Raw genomic sequence first — 16840 nt, 5'->3', positions numbered from 1 at the left:
TGATTTAAAGTGGTTTAAGTTGTAATTACTAGCATGTCTCAATGTAATCACCTATTGTTCACAATTATTTTTTTATTTCAATACTGATTTTTATCACAGATTATCATTACCTGCATGTGTTTTTGTAGAGTAAAAGATCAGCAGTGTTTAACTTTTAGTCGAAGTTTTCATTATTATTCTAAGTAGTATTCCATTTGACTTAATTGGGCAATTTTATTCAGCTGGGGTTGACATTACCAATAATTAAGTTGATATATACATACATTTTTGCTAATTAGCATTATTGACATTTCTTCAGATGTAATATTAAGGTCATTAAATGCTGTAAAATAAATGGGGATAGTTTCAGGATGCATGACTTTACGCAGTTATGTGATCAGTCATTTGGGCTACACCAGCTAATTATTGTGTTGTTTCAAATGCTGTATCTGAAACTACACATTTTATACAAATACAGATGCCACAGGAGATAATTACAATGTTGTCAACTTTGTAAGCTATACAAAAGAAATACTTGAAATGCTGTGATTGATGGCATTTAATCATCTTGTAACATTACATTTTAATACTAATTCATTTACATTGTGTTTTATGCATTGTTTTGAAAGTGAAGATCAAGTATTCTCTAATTACACTGGGCAATGCTTGTTGCCTGGAAAGATTCAGGGATAATAACATCAAATGCATCTATTGTGGGAACAATCATTTAATATAGTCATATAATTAAACAGCATTTTCATCTCTGACTGGCTCTTCACTGCGGTCTGTATGTGGACCATTTCTACAATCCATTTACATTTGTTACATGTTGGACAAAGCTGGCCAATGTGAACCTTGACTGGGGAACTGGAATGTGGGTGCATATATTATTTTCTGTGCAACAATATCACTTGGCCATTTCTTTTTCATGATCATCTGTGCCTAATAAATCCATAATGTAGCAGAATACTTAAGCCGAATCGTCATTTGTTCTGGATTTAATTTGCTTGCATTTTTTTCCAAGTAGCCAGACTAATATCCAATATAGTCCTGAAAATGTATGCTGGGATATAACATAGTTGGCACCTTTTTCTTGCTCAATTTTAAAATATATTAGGTTTGGAATAATTTGCTAGCTTGATTTGTGATAGCAATTAGTGAGCTGGGCTCCATTGAACTGCATGATTGGCTGCAGTACCTGTAGTTTTTTTGAATGGGCTTCACCATCTTGTTAGAACCAGGGTAACCTACCTGGAGCTCTCACTCTTCTGGGAAAGTGGCTTGGTGGAGGGGTGGACTAGCCCCACATGAGTGTTGAACTAGTCAAGCAAATGGTGTAGGTAGCCATGGCAAGGGCAGTGCTTGCCCCAGAGAACATTACATGATTTGGGAGTGGAAGTGGTACTGGATGGGGAGTGGATGTGGCTGAACACTGCTCCTCTGCTAAGGAGAAAGAGGAGAGTGACCCAGAAACCCATGAAAGCAGCACTTCCGATGGAGCCTCAAGGTCAAACCCAGAGTTCCTATGTACGCTTTCTCTACATTTTCAATTATTTGTTATAATGTACTAGCAATGAAGAAGAATCTTATATGAAATGATGTACCCACTTTTGTTAGTGTATTTTTAGATTTTGATAGTAATACAAAGTGAGTAAATCGAGTCATTATGCACACAAATTAAAATATTCTCAAAATGGAATAAAACTGATGCACCATCCAAATGTATAATAGTTTGGATTCAAAGCACAGAAAATGATTAATTGAAAAATGGAGAAACTGTTTTTAGCATGAATGATTGCACTAACTTATGCCTCCAAATCAATGCAAAAGATTTTCAAGTATAATTTTATTTTTGATCCTTATGAAATAGACTTCCAATCAGTAGAAATGTATTTTGAGATATGCATTGGCGCTTACGCATATTTACTTTCTGCTTCAGAACATTTGAATAGTGCAAATTTCATCTTCAGAAATCCTAAATTATGACATTATGAATTCAGATCTTAATTCTATTCTGTGAACGCAATATCTTATATCCTACTTTATGCAAAGCCAATAATATTAAAATTGTTGTTCTGACATTTTAAATGGTATTCAGGTGATGGAATCCATGCATTTTTGTTCTTTGTGTTATGCATTTGTTAAGTATGAGTAATTGGCATATAGTATCAACATTTAGTTACGACGGGTTCATACATATCATATGAGTTTATATTCTGTGTGCATTTTTCAGGGTAAACCTTCCTATAGGAAGAGCTTAATTGGGCCTAAATAATTCACAGCTGTGTTAGATCAATAATGCATCATGGTGGCCCATCCTACTCCTCATTGTGAAGGGAAACTTGCCAGAGTTGGCTTTTCATAGCACATAATGATGTTGGTGAGCTGTAGGCTTAACTATGCTGCAACTGTCACATTCCTTGATGAATTCTATGGTGTATCCCTCGTGTTTGACTAATGCTCATCAAGTGTTGTGTTCTCCAATGCAGTGTTAGCATTTTAAATTTTTTCTTGTGTAAAGGAAGGCTCTGAATAACATTAATGCAAGCAACTGTTTTTTTTAAAATGGGAGGGTTAGGCATATACCGGGAAAAGAAAGTGCGCATGCTACACAGGTTAATATACTAAACTTTACATATGACGCTCTAATTTTAGACCACGTTCGCTCTTGTGTCTGTAATAGTTTATGAGTTAATATTTCACCAAGTGTATGAAATCACAGAAAAAGGGTTAAAATGATATATTGCATCTGCTGTATTCTGTGACATAATGCGTAATTGTGTGGAATATTACTACACCAAGGCAGAATGTGACACATCTTTAATTGTTTTATGAGCGTGTACACAACACTTAAAACAAAACCTGGTTATGTAACAAGAGCTTCATGTTAATAAATCAAAGAAATGCAAATTCTCAACAGATGAAATCTGACTAAGAGGGAAAGGTGATTATATGGCAGCTAAGTGGACACACCTAAGGTGTATAACTCCCTGCTATTACTATACATTATCAAGGGCAAATCCCAGTGAGCTGATACTGCAGGCAGGTGTGGATTAGCCCAGCATAATGCATTGGTAATATTGGGTGATTTCATAAAAGCAAAATAAATATACATTCATGCCAGCAAAGCACGTCTTAGACATGCACACAGGGACAAAGGGTGTGCACTTTTTTATTCTTTATCTATGGTTATGTGAGCTCTCTCATTGGCATATGCATGCTGTTTCCAACACATCATAGGGTCAGAAATGCAAGAGTCTGAGTATCCTACCTACACACAGGGTTTCCCCCCCATATTCTTAGATCTCATAAGTGCATAATAGGAAGCCATCAAGCTGATGTAAGTGAGTCTTGGTATGCTTACAGTGAACAAGAATGTGACAAAATATAATTATACTTATGGCAATAAGTTCATGTCTAAGGCTTTCATACAAGGACACAATGTATGTCACTTCTTTGGTTTCCTAAAATTCACCTCACTCATTATGCATTATGCATGACAGCTCTTCTTACAAGAGAAGCACACAGAAGTTGGCTATTAATAATAGACAGTAATGTCAGCGAGTCCACATATTCAGAGTTCACAGTTCACATATTACCATAAGCATACAGAATAATTTGCGTGATGACATTCTTATACAAAACTGTTTATAATATCACAATATTGTTTACCTTCCCTTTTTAAGAAAGTTAGGAAAAATATGAAAGTTAGTTTTCCTCATGAATTCCTAAACACCAATCTGATATGATTGTGATGGATTGTCTTTTTAAATTTAAAATGACAATTATAGCATATATTATTTTACCTCTAAGGTGATCAGGTTCTTAAAATCAGTAACATGCATTCTATGAAAATGACCAACTGCATAATTCTAGAAACGGAGTAAAGATTTCACTTTTCATTTTGGAGAAAAACTTTTTAAGCTTTTCTCCTTTGCTGGTTAGTTACCACAGTGACTGGACAGAAAGGAGCCAAATATGTCTATAAAAATGAGAATAATATAGATTTTAATGCTGAAAAGTCAAAAGAAACAGCAGTAACCAGCACCAATCAAAAGCATGAAAATGTTCAGAAACTACATTAAGTTAAACAACATTTCAACCTGCTGAAATTTACAGTATCCCACAGATCTTTGTGAAGGACCTTTCCAAAGAAACAGCAGTAGGCAACACCACTTAAGACACTTTGTAAATGTGTTACTGTTTTTCTGAATAGATTGCATGCCACATAACAAATAACACTATATTATACACTATAAGATGGAATGCCTATTCTAAAAGAATTTCATAGTAAAAAAAACAAACATTTATGACAGATGGACAATGAGTATATTTAATCGCTAAAACTTTGACAAACAACTTTTCTTAATTTTGTAATATATCAGGAAAGTTTGAGTTGTCATGTTATACCATGAACATACAGGCTTTCAGAGGTTAACATTTCAATTGGCAAGGACAGTTTGAAGCTCAATTTAAAACTGTACTTCTCAGCAAAACAATTTGTCAAAATGTCATGCTTTTTTATAATAGTAATAAGCCACTCTGGAGGCTTCTGACCGTCTTCTGCTCCTCTGAGTTAAGATTATCTGGAGAAAATCCAACCTATATTATAAAACATTGGCAGAATTGTCTTGCAAAGTTGTCAAGGTTTTCAATTATGTCACCCGGTCATAAGCTTGTACATAGGGTAACTTAACTCTAACAAATGTAAACATGAAAATGACCTGATGTCAAAGGTAGCAATTGGAAATGGATTTTTAGAATACATCGGAACGCCTACTATAAGCAACAATGTCCTAAATATGTTCCGCAGATGATGTTTCTAGAGATGAAACTATAGGGAATGATAGTGAAAATAAAGGAGCAAAGCTTCATATTAGGAGAAATCAACTTGGAAACACTGTGCCAGTAGCCATAATATTACCACAGGGTCACGTTGCATTGCATGACCCTACTGTGTTTCTGCCTCTTCTACTGGGCCTGTTTAAGTCAGACCAGACCTGTTTGAATAATTATCGACCAGCCCGAGGAGCATTTGCCCTTGAGCCAACCAGCACCTGATGGAAAACACATGCAACATTTCATCGATTTCCACATTCCCTTTTGTGACACATAGACTACCGTTCAAAAAGTTAGGGGTCACTTAAAAATGTCCTTGTTTTTGATGCATCTGAAATACAGTATTGACTTTGTTAATGTTGTAAATGGCTATTGTAGCTGATTTTTAATGTACACAGTATATATATATCATGGTTGCTCAATGCATGATGGGGTTTTCATCTCCTCATTGTTATTGTTAGTAGTGCATTATTATAGGTTTAAGGTGAGACAACTGGAATAACTTGTGAAAGAAATAGACTCAAAACTGAAAGCATTACCATTAAGTAACGAATAAGACTCTATTAGGACTTATAAGTATTCTGATATACTTAGAAGAATAAGACTGCAGAAGTGACATCAGAAATGTGCCGGATAGTTACTTTTTTAAAAAAACAAAACAGAATATTTAGCTAAACTTTGGAACAGCAGATGTAGTAACCACTAGACATTAGTAATGAATGTTTAAATGCATGGACTAAAAGCTGAAAATTACAAAATACACATTTTGAAGCATAATTCACACAAAGTAAAGCATTTTCATTTTACTAGTAATGATAATGTGCATTTCTATACATTCACTGTTTCCCAAAGCTGTTCATTTTAAAATACAAACTAAGATCTATTTGCTTTTAACATTTCCTTTAAGGGCCAATTATGTTCTCATATGTACCATTGTATCAGCAGATTTGCAAGCCAAGCAGAAACTCACAGGCCATTTAGAATACCCAAAGACTACACAATGTTCATAGTTAGTTTGTACTTTACCAAACAGTTAAACAAGTCTAATGACTCTACAGGTGGGTTGAGACAAAAAAATGAACCTTGTTTCTTTGTTCTTTAATTTCTACTTTTTTCTTTTGATTTTCTCTCTCTCTTTGCCTCTCACATCTACTCGCTAAGAAGTCTAATTGTCAATCAGGTTAAAGGTTAGCTTAACTGACTAGAGTAAACTGAAGCTGCATGTCAACACACACCAACAGTTGTAAAAATATTCACCAACATTCTAGTTGCTTGCAAGTGCAAGTGTCTGTCAATTTTGCACATTGCAGGCGAGGACATTCAATTTAAATGAATACTTACATGTCCTAGCCATGATGTATCGAGTAGGGTAGGGAGTTGTTAAACCTTGGGGGTACAGCGTCCACATATTTTGCACATTAAAGAAATGTTTTTCTTAACTACTACAATAAGCTTTTATCAATTATATAACAATATACCGGAATGAAGACACAATTGGGTTGTAGATGATGTACTGTATGATTACATTAATGCAGTCTCAATATTAGTAAGGTGGGATAATAAAAATAAAATAAAATCATTGGTGTAATTCCTCAAATAAACCATGAACATGGCCTAGGGATTAATCCATCTCTATAGTTCCTAGATTTAAAGTGATATATGTTAGATTAAAATTAAGAAATCAATAAGGAAAGAATTCTGTGGGGATATATGATGTGAACAGTTTAGCTACAATTCAGTAACTCTAATGTGAGAGTTCTTTAACTATTGATTTTTTTCCATTTTGGAATGTAATTGACTTGGGTAAATTTGGTCACTCTTGTAACATGGCAATCAATGCATGCTGGGTCCTTAAGTTTATATTGTAAATGCATCAGAAGATGGCAACATCAGTAGATTTTTTCCATATTGCGAGTGTTTCTTTTGTGTTTTTCTAGCTCCCAAAGAAAAATACCGTATTGGCTTGAATACAGGCTGCACCCGATCATAGTCCGCACCCTTAAAGTTTGGTGCTATTTTAAAGAAAAAATATATTTTTAAAGAAAAAATACACATTAGTGGAATGGTAAAACAGTATTTTATCTAATGAACAGGAATACATGTATTTTAACATTTATGGTATCTATCAGTTTGTCAGCATATGTTATATACAAGCAGAAAACCAATAGCCATTTTAAGCCCCCCCTTAATTCATAATGCACCTTACTTGTAGATTTGCCCCTCTGCACCTAATATGCCACTCTGCCCCCAGATATGCTTTATAACCCCTGATATACCACTCTTCCCCTAATTCACTTTATAATCTATGATATGCCACTCTGCCCCCAGATATGTCACTCTGCCCCTGATATGCTTTATGCCCCCTAGAAATGTCCACCTGCCCCCTAGAAATGTCCACCTGCCCCCATATATGCTTTATGCCCCCTAGAAGTGCCACTCTGCCCCTTTGATATCCCACTCTGCTTCCTAGAAGTGCGACTCCCTGGTGTCTAAAGGGGCCGGATGGTGGATGTCTGCGCCATGCATGCAGACAACCTCCGCTGCTGGCACTTTCGCTGGGGCTTCTATAACGAAGTGTTCCACCATAGAGAGGAGGATTCAGGTCCCCTGCAGCGCTGCTTACCGCAGCAGGGCTAAATGAAAGAGAAAAAAAAACACATGCCCGGTGCCCTGAACTGCATGTCCCAGGAGCCTTCCCTTGCGGGACGCGGCCAGGACTGAACACTGACGTGGGCAATCCCGCTGACGTGGGTGGGTGGTCCCGCTGATGTGGGTGGGCGTTCCCGCTGACGGCAGCGGGAAACACCCCCATGTGAAGGAAAAAATGGGCGGGGAGCAGGGCGTGACAAGACCCTGCTTGCGCGACCCGGAGGATTCGGGTCTTGACTCGGAGAACCAGAGGAGCAGCGCTCACCTGGCAGTTCCCAGGTATGCATATATACGTACACTGATTAGCCATAACATTATGACCACCTTCCTAATATTGTGTAGGTCCCTCTTTTGCTGCCCAAACAGCCTTAAACCGTCGAGGCATGGACTCCACTAGACCTCTGAAGGTGTGCTGTGGTATCTGACAACAAGATGTTAGCAGCAGATTCTTTAAGTCCTGTAAGTTGTGAGGTAAGGCCACCATGGATGCAGGGCTGGCATTAGGTGTTCAGGTGCTCTGTGCAGACCACTCCTCTGGTGCCCCCCGTCACGGAAGCCTTTGTGCCATGGGCTGCTGGAGGGGCCTGAGTGCCAGCCTCCTCCATACAGACTATGGGCTCCAGTAAGGAGTGCCACATTATCTCAATCATAAGAGACCTCTATGACCAGTATTTGCACCTGCATCTGATAGGTTTCCTGGAGCCGCCCCTATTTACCATCCCCCTAATGGGCTGAGTGCAAATACTGAGTCATGTGCAGAGGAGGGCAGGATGAATAACCGTGTGTGTCTATTGGATGTAAATCAACCCCTTGTAGTGTCTATTGGATGTAAATCAACCCCTTGTACTGTCTATTGGATGTAATTCAACCCCTTGTACTGTTTAAATACCCCTGTGTTTCCAAATAAACTGAGTCCTGTTTTCACCTCAAAATGAGTGCTGCCTGATGCTTGGGGTGGGCTGCTATGATCCTTGATTGTCCTTTTCAGGACAATAGGCACACTGTTTAGCTAAGCTTCGGCTAGCCACAGTGCCACAGTGCCAATGCAGCTCCGGTGCAGCGACGTCCCCCCTTCTATCTACAACGCTGGTTCTGCCTGGCGCTAAAGGGGTTAATTGTTGGTGTCCCGGCAAAAGGAAGCAATGTTTGGTAGGAGTACCCAGTCGGGGTACAGGGCGTCCTGTCACCCCCACCCCACAAAAAAGAAAGGAAAAAAATAGTTTTAATTAGAGATTATTTATGTGCAAGTACAATAATATATACTGGAAACACTGCTCACAATAATGTGCATTAAATATATTAAATATAGGGGGAAAAAAACTATGTTAATCTTTGTAATAAAACATTTTTTTTAAATATTGAAAAAATTGGACCCTAGGCAAGCATTTCCTTGGGCCCCCCTCCACGCTCCCTAGTATGCAATCACTCCCTCCGCTCCCGCATCAAAAAAAAAATATTTGTTACACTGAGGGTAGGGAAAGACTGTGAGCATCATCCCCAGAGTCCCTTTGTCCACTCTTTCACTAAGCTATACCTCTTTTTTCCTTCCTCCCTGTGAACTATAGATCAAATAAACAACACATATAAACAGCACTTGCATGTATAGGTCACCTGAATGAGACATACAAACCATATATTTGCAGGTATACATAAATATACTCTCTCCTTTCTCACTATCTACCACCTCTACCACTTCTCACCCTTCTCACTATCTAGCCCCTCTCACTATGTACCCCCTCTCCCACTTCTCACCCTTCTCACTATCTACCCCCTCTTTCTTCTCACTATGTACCCCCTCTAGCCCCTTCTCACTATCTACCCCTATCCCACTTTTCACTATGTACCCCCCCTTTGTAGTTCACTTACCTTGCTGAAGTCCTGTGGTGGGAGTGCCTTTGTCTTGCTGCTCTGCCGTGGCTTCACTGCTGAGCGTCTGGATTTGACGTCATATTCCGGCTGTCAGCATGAAGCGCTGGCACCGAGACAGAGGCCTTGTGCTGAGGCAGGGGGTGGCAGGGAGCGGAGGAGATAGAGGGGCACCGAGCGGTTGCGGAAAACTTTTTCATGAGCGACTCTCTCTCCTCCGCTCCCTGCCGCCTGGGTGTCGTGCACACCGTGCATCCGCCTCAGCACGGCCCTGTCTTGGTGATCGGATTGCCATCTGGCGCCCCTGCTGCCATGGCGCCCTGTGAGGCTGCACAGCTCGCACACCCCAAAGGCCAGCCCTGCATGGATGCATCCTGCTGTCATGTGTTCTCCAGGTAAGCGATGCACACAGACCCGGCCACCCATGTGATGTAAAAGAAAATGTGATTCATCACACAAGGACACCTTCCTACATTGCTCCCCGGTCCAGTTCTTGTGCTCACATGCCAATTGTAGGTGCTTTCAGCAGTGCACAGGGGTCAGCATGGGCACCCTGGTTGGTCTGTGGCTACGTAGCCCCATACGCAACAAACTGCGATGCACTGTGTGTTTTAACTTTAACTTTTTCAGCAAATTGAGTTACTGTAGCTTGTCTGTTGGATTGGACAACACTGGCCAGCCTTTGCCCCCCCATGTGCAACAATGAACCATGGCCGCCCATGACCTTATTGTTGGTTCACCGGTTTTCCTACCTTGTACCACTGTAGACTGGGAACACCACACAAGAGTTGCAGTTTTGCTCTGACCCAGTCGTCTAGCCTTCACAATTTGGCCCTTGTCAAAATCGCTCAGATCCTTATGCTTGCCAGCTTTTCCTGCTTAGGGAAGGCCAAGGTTTTTTATTTGGAAGCAGTAGCTGAGTGATTGTGAACAAGCAAATTGCAATGTTTACCTGTAATCAATTATAAAGCAATCACTTCGAAAAATATGCAAACCTAGGCTTATATATGCAACACAGGGTACACTGTTTCTGACCTTCAATTTTAATGTACCTGCTTACCAAAGTTGTACCTTGAGCCTTCGGGCACATTGATGAGATAAATCTACAAGAGAACAGACTTTTGAAATTGTTCTATTGATTCAATGTAGAATATTTTACATCATAACAAAATGGGGTACATTCTTTTCTTTATAGCTTTAGTGGGTTTTGTCCTTAGGTTAAGAAGAAATTAGGAAAATTAGTAATAACAAATACATTTTGTTCATTTTTCTTACCAAAAACCAAAAGGGGAACTCCACATTTTTTGTATTACCAGTATCATATGAAAAATACATTTTTTTTATTTGGTTGAGTAGCATCTCAGATTATTAAAGGCAGGCAGAGCAGATGTGACAAACATGAGACAAGCTATGCCAACGCCAGACAAAGGGGAGCTGGCACATTTACAAACTTACACATGCACATTAACATACATAATAACACACATACACACTCACATTAACACACACACATACACGCTCCCTCTCACACACACACTTACACTAAAACATACATCTTCCAAGACAGTTTTACAAAAGGCGTCACACAAACTAAAAGGCATTGCATTAAAGAAAAATAAATTTAAATTAAGGATGAAGGTCTTAGGTCATGAGAGCTGAAATTGTATATGCTTCTGAACTTGTTTTATAAAGTATAGTAAATCATTACATTTTTTGCCTTTAGATAAAACAAGTAAACGCTAATGTTTAAAACATAAAACTATATCTAAAATCAAGGAAACAACTTATGTAAAATTATGCTCAAGTATTTTGTTTCTTTGCCTTTTTTTGTGGCTTCTGAACAAAACAAATCTTGATTGCAAGACTTATGTACATGAAAAAGGTATTATTAGCAAACATTTTACTCTGCAAAACAGAATTGTAGTACATTTGGTTTTTGCACTTCATGTTGTTAATGTTCTTTTTAATTTTTTTTCCAGTAATTTGGGGATATCAGAGGATATTACAGTTTTAATATGGAGAAATGCCAAATGCATTAAGTCAAAATTAGAAATCTATGATCCAAAATGAAGCAAGAAAAAGTTCCACCCTTCACCACAATCATGGGCGGATTAACAGTCGGGCAAAAGGGGCATTTGGCTAAAGGCTCACAGTAGTTGTTGCTGCTTATTTCTTGTTGTGCCATTCTGTTATGTATGGGGCCCAAAATGTGGAACCACTTGCTGCATGTGGTACCTTTCCTGCAGCAGTGGAATTTGCAGAGACAAGGATATATTACATTTTGTTGGCATGGACAGTGATGGCGGAAGACACTGCAGCCTGCATTCACAGGAACAGAGATAATCTGTGCAGTTAGGCATGAAGATTAATGTATGTGCCGGTCCTTATGTATGCATAGTATGCACTTATGTGGGAATGTCTGTAATGGCAGGTCAAAGCACAAGTATAACAATAACAGCAAACTGGAACTTCAAGGACTGAAGGTAGCTTAATAGCTAAGCAGGGATTGAGAGGAGGAGCGGCTATATAAAGCATCAGGGCAGGTAACTCTAACCTGGAGAAGATTACTTTAATTAAATTGTTGATGCAACGCTATGGCACCTCCATAGCAACGCTGCTACCCTTCCCATATAAAGGTTTAAGGCATAGCCACAAGACGGCTGTGTGCGTGTTTCTATCACGGCTGACCCGTGAGCTAAAAGGCTGGTGGTTCCTAATAGCAAATGGCAACTCACAACACACAAAGTCCAAGCGAGGTACAAAAGGAGAATCCAAAATCCAAGTCAGGTCACACGCAAATGGTCGGGGCAGGTTGCAAGGTACGCTGGTCAAAATTCACAAAAGGAGGTCTGGTACACGGGTAGATAGGAACAGGAACGCTTAGGTATAGAGGCAACAATCAGCTTATACTTGAGCACTGATTACTGAGTGAAAGGGGCTTTTATTATTTGAATTTGGCGCCAAAATGACGTCACACTGAGAGACTCCTCTTTCCTCCTTCCTTGCCGGCGTCTATCAGCAGCAGGAAGGGGATGCGTCTCCATAGCAACCTGAGAGCGCGTCCTCCTTCCTGCTGGCCTCTGCCGGCAGTGGAGGGGGCCTGCCTGCATGAAGCCTCTGCTCGTGGCTGTGTCGGCGAGCAGAGGGGGAGAGGAAACCCGACGCTGCATTCTGCCGACGCTGGAGCCGGGGAGAGGGTGAGTAGATTTATGACAGTTTCCCCAGAATATCATCATTCTCAGGAGAGGGGGCTAAGTGCGGCTGATCCTGTCATCTTGGATTTTCAGCAAGATCCCTGCTTCAGGTTTTGGGGCTCATCTGGACTAGTGTGTCCCCCCAAATTAAATGTTGCTGGGCTCTCTTTAGGGATCATTATCTTGATAACCTAATTTACTATACAAATCCCATATTACAAATTCATGCTTCGTTCCTCTCTCCAAACATATTTATTTTCATTAATCTCCTCCATTTCCCATAACCCTAAACAACTGTTTTCCACAATTAACACGCTTCAATGATTGGAGGATCGGGAAGAAGACATCACACAAGTGCCGCCATATTGCCCTCAGTTGGCTCTTTCGGTTACGTCCTCTTCCTCAATTAGAGGATCGGGGAACAGGATGTCACAGCAAGTGCCACCATATTGCCCTCAGTTGGCGTGTGTATTTAGATGGGAGGCTGGGACCACAAGGCTGCACTTGCCTCACAAGTCCTCCCCTATTTCCTAGAAGTGTTTTCAATAAGAAATGGGTTAGCAGTTACATAAAAAAAAGAAAAATGGTGATTTCTGTTTTCTCTGGAAATTCCCACAAAAATATCAGTATTTCACCAGCTGGTCTTCATGCAACAGTAGAAAAGCAGAGCATCATTGTAACACTCCACAAATGAAATTACTGTTCAGCAAAATTAGCTGCAAACATGTTCCTTAAATATAATCATTTAAAAATCACTAATCCTGCTATTCTTGAAGAAAAAAAAACAAGTGGCAAACTCCCCTTAATGTAGTCCAGGGACTTATGTGCCCTTTGTCAAAAGTGACATATAAGACATTTGCTGCTGGCACAGCTAATGGCTTGTACAGATACAGCTGGCAACAGAATCTGCCATCTAGAATAGTGTTTTTTTATAGCATTTACTGAGCAGTTCTTTTTTTATGGCACGGTAACAGACCAATGAATATGAATGGCTCTGTTTTTTTTTCATGTTTGACCTTGGCTTTTTAGTGCTGTTGACAAACAATAAATATTATATTCTCCTGATCTGACAGTGTTCACCTTTACACATTTCTATAGATATACAAGCAAATGAAAGACAAGATATCATACAATATGCACGCGCCCCTAAATTACAGGCAACTTTTGGATTTTGAACAATATTTCTGCTTCTCAAATACAGAAAAAAATTGAGGGATGATATATTTTAACCCTTTCTAATTCTGCAGGATCATCCAACAAGAAGAGCATGTGAAAAATAAATATGAAAAAACTAAATGTTTAACATTTGGAGTAAGCCAAAACATTTTTGGTCATTTTTCTTGTTTTACATCAGAAGAGATGTAGCTATGGTATTTGGTGTCATGTAGATGAAGTGGAACAATAAAGTAAACGTTCGCCTTTTGTGGCATTATCCTCACAGATGGCTTTATTGTTCAGATAGCCACAATGGTACTTTGGCTGTCATAATTATGATAAAACTGAGAGGATTAGCTGTGCCGTATGGTGATCCATATGCTGTTGAAAACCTAAGGTTAAAATAAACAACTACAAAATTGTACAGAATATTTGATTGCAGAAAATGAATCAAATACAAGATTATTTTAGATCTGTGCTTATCATAGACAGATACTCTATTTTTAACATAAGCACAAATGGCAGCCCCATGAAACATCTGAAAAGCTGATAGCATAAGACTTTTAGAGTAATAGCTTTACAGACATAAGAGTTATATATTTAACAGGGCAGGGCTTTATATATATTTAAAAATTAAAGCCACAATAACAACTTCTTCACATATTTTCAAATAATTCACAGTTATTGCCAAGCAGCTCTATTTGTAAATAAGTATGCATGAAGAATTAACATACTAATGTGTATATCCTAAATGATGGAAACATTTTCAGGCACATTTGGTAAAAACCAGATTCACCAGCATCACTGTGAAGAACATAATCCAAAAAACAAGATCTCAAAGATTGATTAGAACACTTTTGGCAAAGGTCCATAGTCTTAAATAGGGGATGTTGCACTGCAGATTATTTTCAGTCCTCATTATGCACGCCAAGTATATGTCAACATTTCACAGCCCCAGGGACATGTTTTGTTGGATTTTGTGCACAAGTGTTGCATAAATCAAATATATGGTCTCTGTAGTGCACCGACTGGGAAAAAGAGTAGGTCAATGCTCCATTCTCCTTCATTTTCAACAGATAGGAAGTCCATGCCAGATTTTTAAGGTCTAGTCCAAGGCTTTGATGAAGCATGCAACAGGTGCAAGGGGTGAAGAAAGGTCCATGAGACAAGTGTGGCTGTTCCTGCCTGTGCCTGTGCAGGTAGTCTGTAGGAGATTTTCCAGAACCTAGCTAAACTGCCTTTGGCAAGGAGGTTGAAGCTAATGCCATCGTTTTGGGGTTTTTTGTTTTGTTCACCTGTAAATAAAAAAAAACAGTTCACCGGAATATTGCTGTTCATTAGCCTTATTGGCCTAGAGAGCTGTACTATGAAAACCCAGACACTAACAAGAATAAGAAGCCTTTTTAAATTACATATACTGCTGAAGGAGTTATCTGTTTAAGATAATCCAACATGTCTTTCCCTCTTTATTTATCTTTCATGCAGAGTGGTTGTAAGTTTGAGGCCCTAAATAAAGTGGGTCCTTGACACTAACATGAATAATGGATTTAAATTGTGCACTCAATATAAGGATAAATCCTTGTCATACTTGGACAGGTCCTTCTCCCATCCACAAATGAGCTCCCAAAAATAATTATAAGCCCAAACAGCTGCTTATTCTATTTGAATGGTAGGGCTACATATACTATGTTATCTTTTCCAAATAAACTAGTGAAAAGTTTCTGGTATAGATACCACAAATGTGCAAAAACAAAAATATGTTTGGAAGGGGTAATTCAAATTTTCTCTCATTAGCACACACATAGAAAAATACACAAGAGAGATCCCACAAAACTGTAGCTTGATGCTTTGCCCCTTCAAACCCATTTTGCAGTGGAGCATTAGTGACATATTTTTGCCCGGGGAACACAAATGTCTAGGGGGCTCATAAAATGGCAACAGTGTGATATAATGTATTTCAACTATCAGTCTGCTGTATAAGAGATTATCACAAAATGATGTGTCCAGAAAAGTAATGCTTAGTTAACATATTCTGGAACTTGTGCTCCCAGACACCATTTTTGACGGTTTTCAGTGTCAAATGTCCCTGTGTTTCTGCCAGAAGTCAGTTAAAGAGAGAAGCTGTGGACTTGTGCAAAAAGTCCACAGCTTCTATTGCCAAGTATTATAGTTTTTACAGAGGTTGGCAATTTAAAAAACAAAACTAACAGAAAAATTACAAACAAAAGCCTAGATCAATCTGAGTGTTAACCAAACAATAAACCCAACTAGCCAGCTGGGAAATAAGCTAACAAAATTATTTTATAAATGAAAAACAATAAAGGTATCTGTTTATTGCCCATTCAATATATTAGTAATTCATTCAATGTGTTTTAAAATACTTGATATACATAAAATATGTTTTGTATTTTCCTTACTAATTTTTAAACTAGCAAACACATTTATTTATCTAGGATATTGATCACATATTGCATTAAACATGTGACCTGAAATGAGTGTAGCTATAAAAACATATTTGGAGTCTTAGGAAGTTCTATTGATTAAATCTATTAGTCGGTGTTATAAAGATTAATAAATATACATATCTGACTGAAAAAACAGGTTAATCACAGCTTACAAATTGCACAGACAGTCTTGAAAGAATAAACAAAATTATTTAATTGATGGGCATACATCTGATTAACATATTTAACATGCTTAATTTAGAGCCGTTTTGACTTTTTGAATAAATGCCACGCAATACATCATGGAAAATAGATGTGATGATATGATCAGTTTGAACAGCATTTGTGATTAGTGATGTTCAGTTTACTTATATAATTCTGCATTACAGTGTTAATTATATGCACAATTGTTTAATAATCGCTCTTTATTAATCATGTAGTTCATCGTTTACTGAACCATATCCCCAATTTAATGTTGTTATTCAATACACTTGGTTGAAAATGTATATTAATTAATATAAATATTTTTTACAAATATTTAATTAATATGCATACAACAAGAGAGTATTAATTTATTGATTAGTGAAACCACTGTCTTGCATAGAACAGGCAGGAGGGGCAGTGTTTCTCCATTAACCCCTTCGTTGCTGGAATGAGAGAGGGGTGGAGCTACGGGGGAGGTGCCTGTCAGTCCTATAAAAGCCCCTGGAACCA

General features: G+C 38.5%; 1 protein-coding gene across 1 annotated transcript in view; it reads left to right on the top strand.

The window, feature by feature from the left end:
- The window catches only part of LOC149302324 (CUB and sushi domain-containing protein 1-like), a 589437-nt gene that overhangs the window by 198986 nt on the left and 373611 nt on the right, over positions 1-16840 (top strand). The window lies entirely within an intron of this gene.

Source organism: Sceloporus occidentalis, unplaced genomic scaffold (genome assembly GCF_023333645.1).
Source record: "Sceloporus occidentalis isolate IW3139 unplaced genomic scaffold, rSceOcc1.0.p SCAF_19, whole genome shotgun sequence".
Taxonomy (NCBI): domain Eukaryota; kingdom Metazoa; phylum Chordata; class Lepidosauria; order Squamata; family Phrynosomatidae; genus Sceloporus; species Sceloporus occidentalis.
This window is presented reverse-complemented; position numbering and strand designations above follow the sequence as displayed.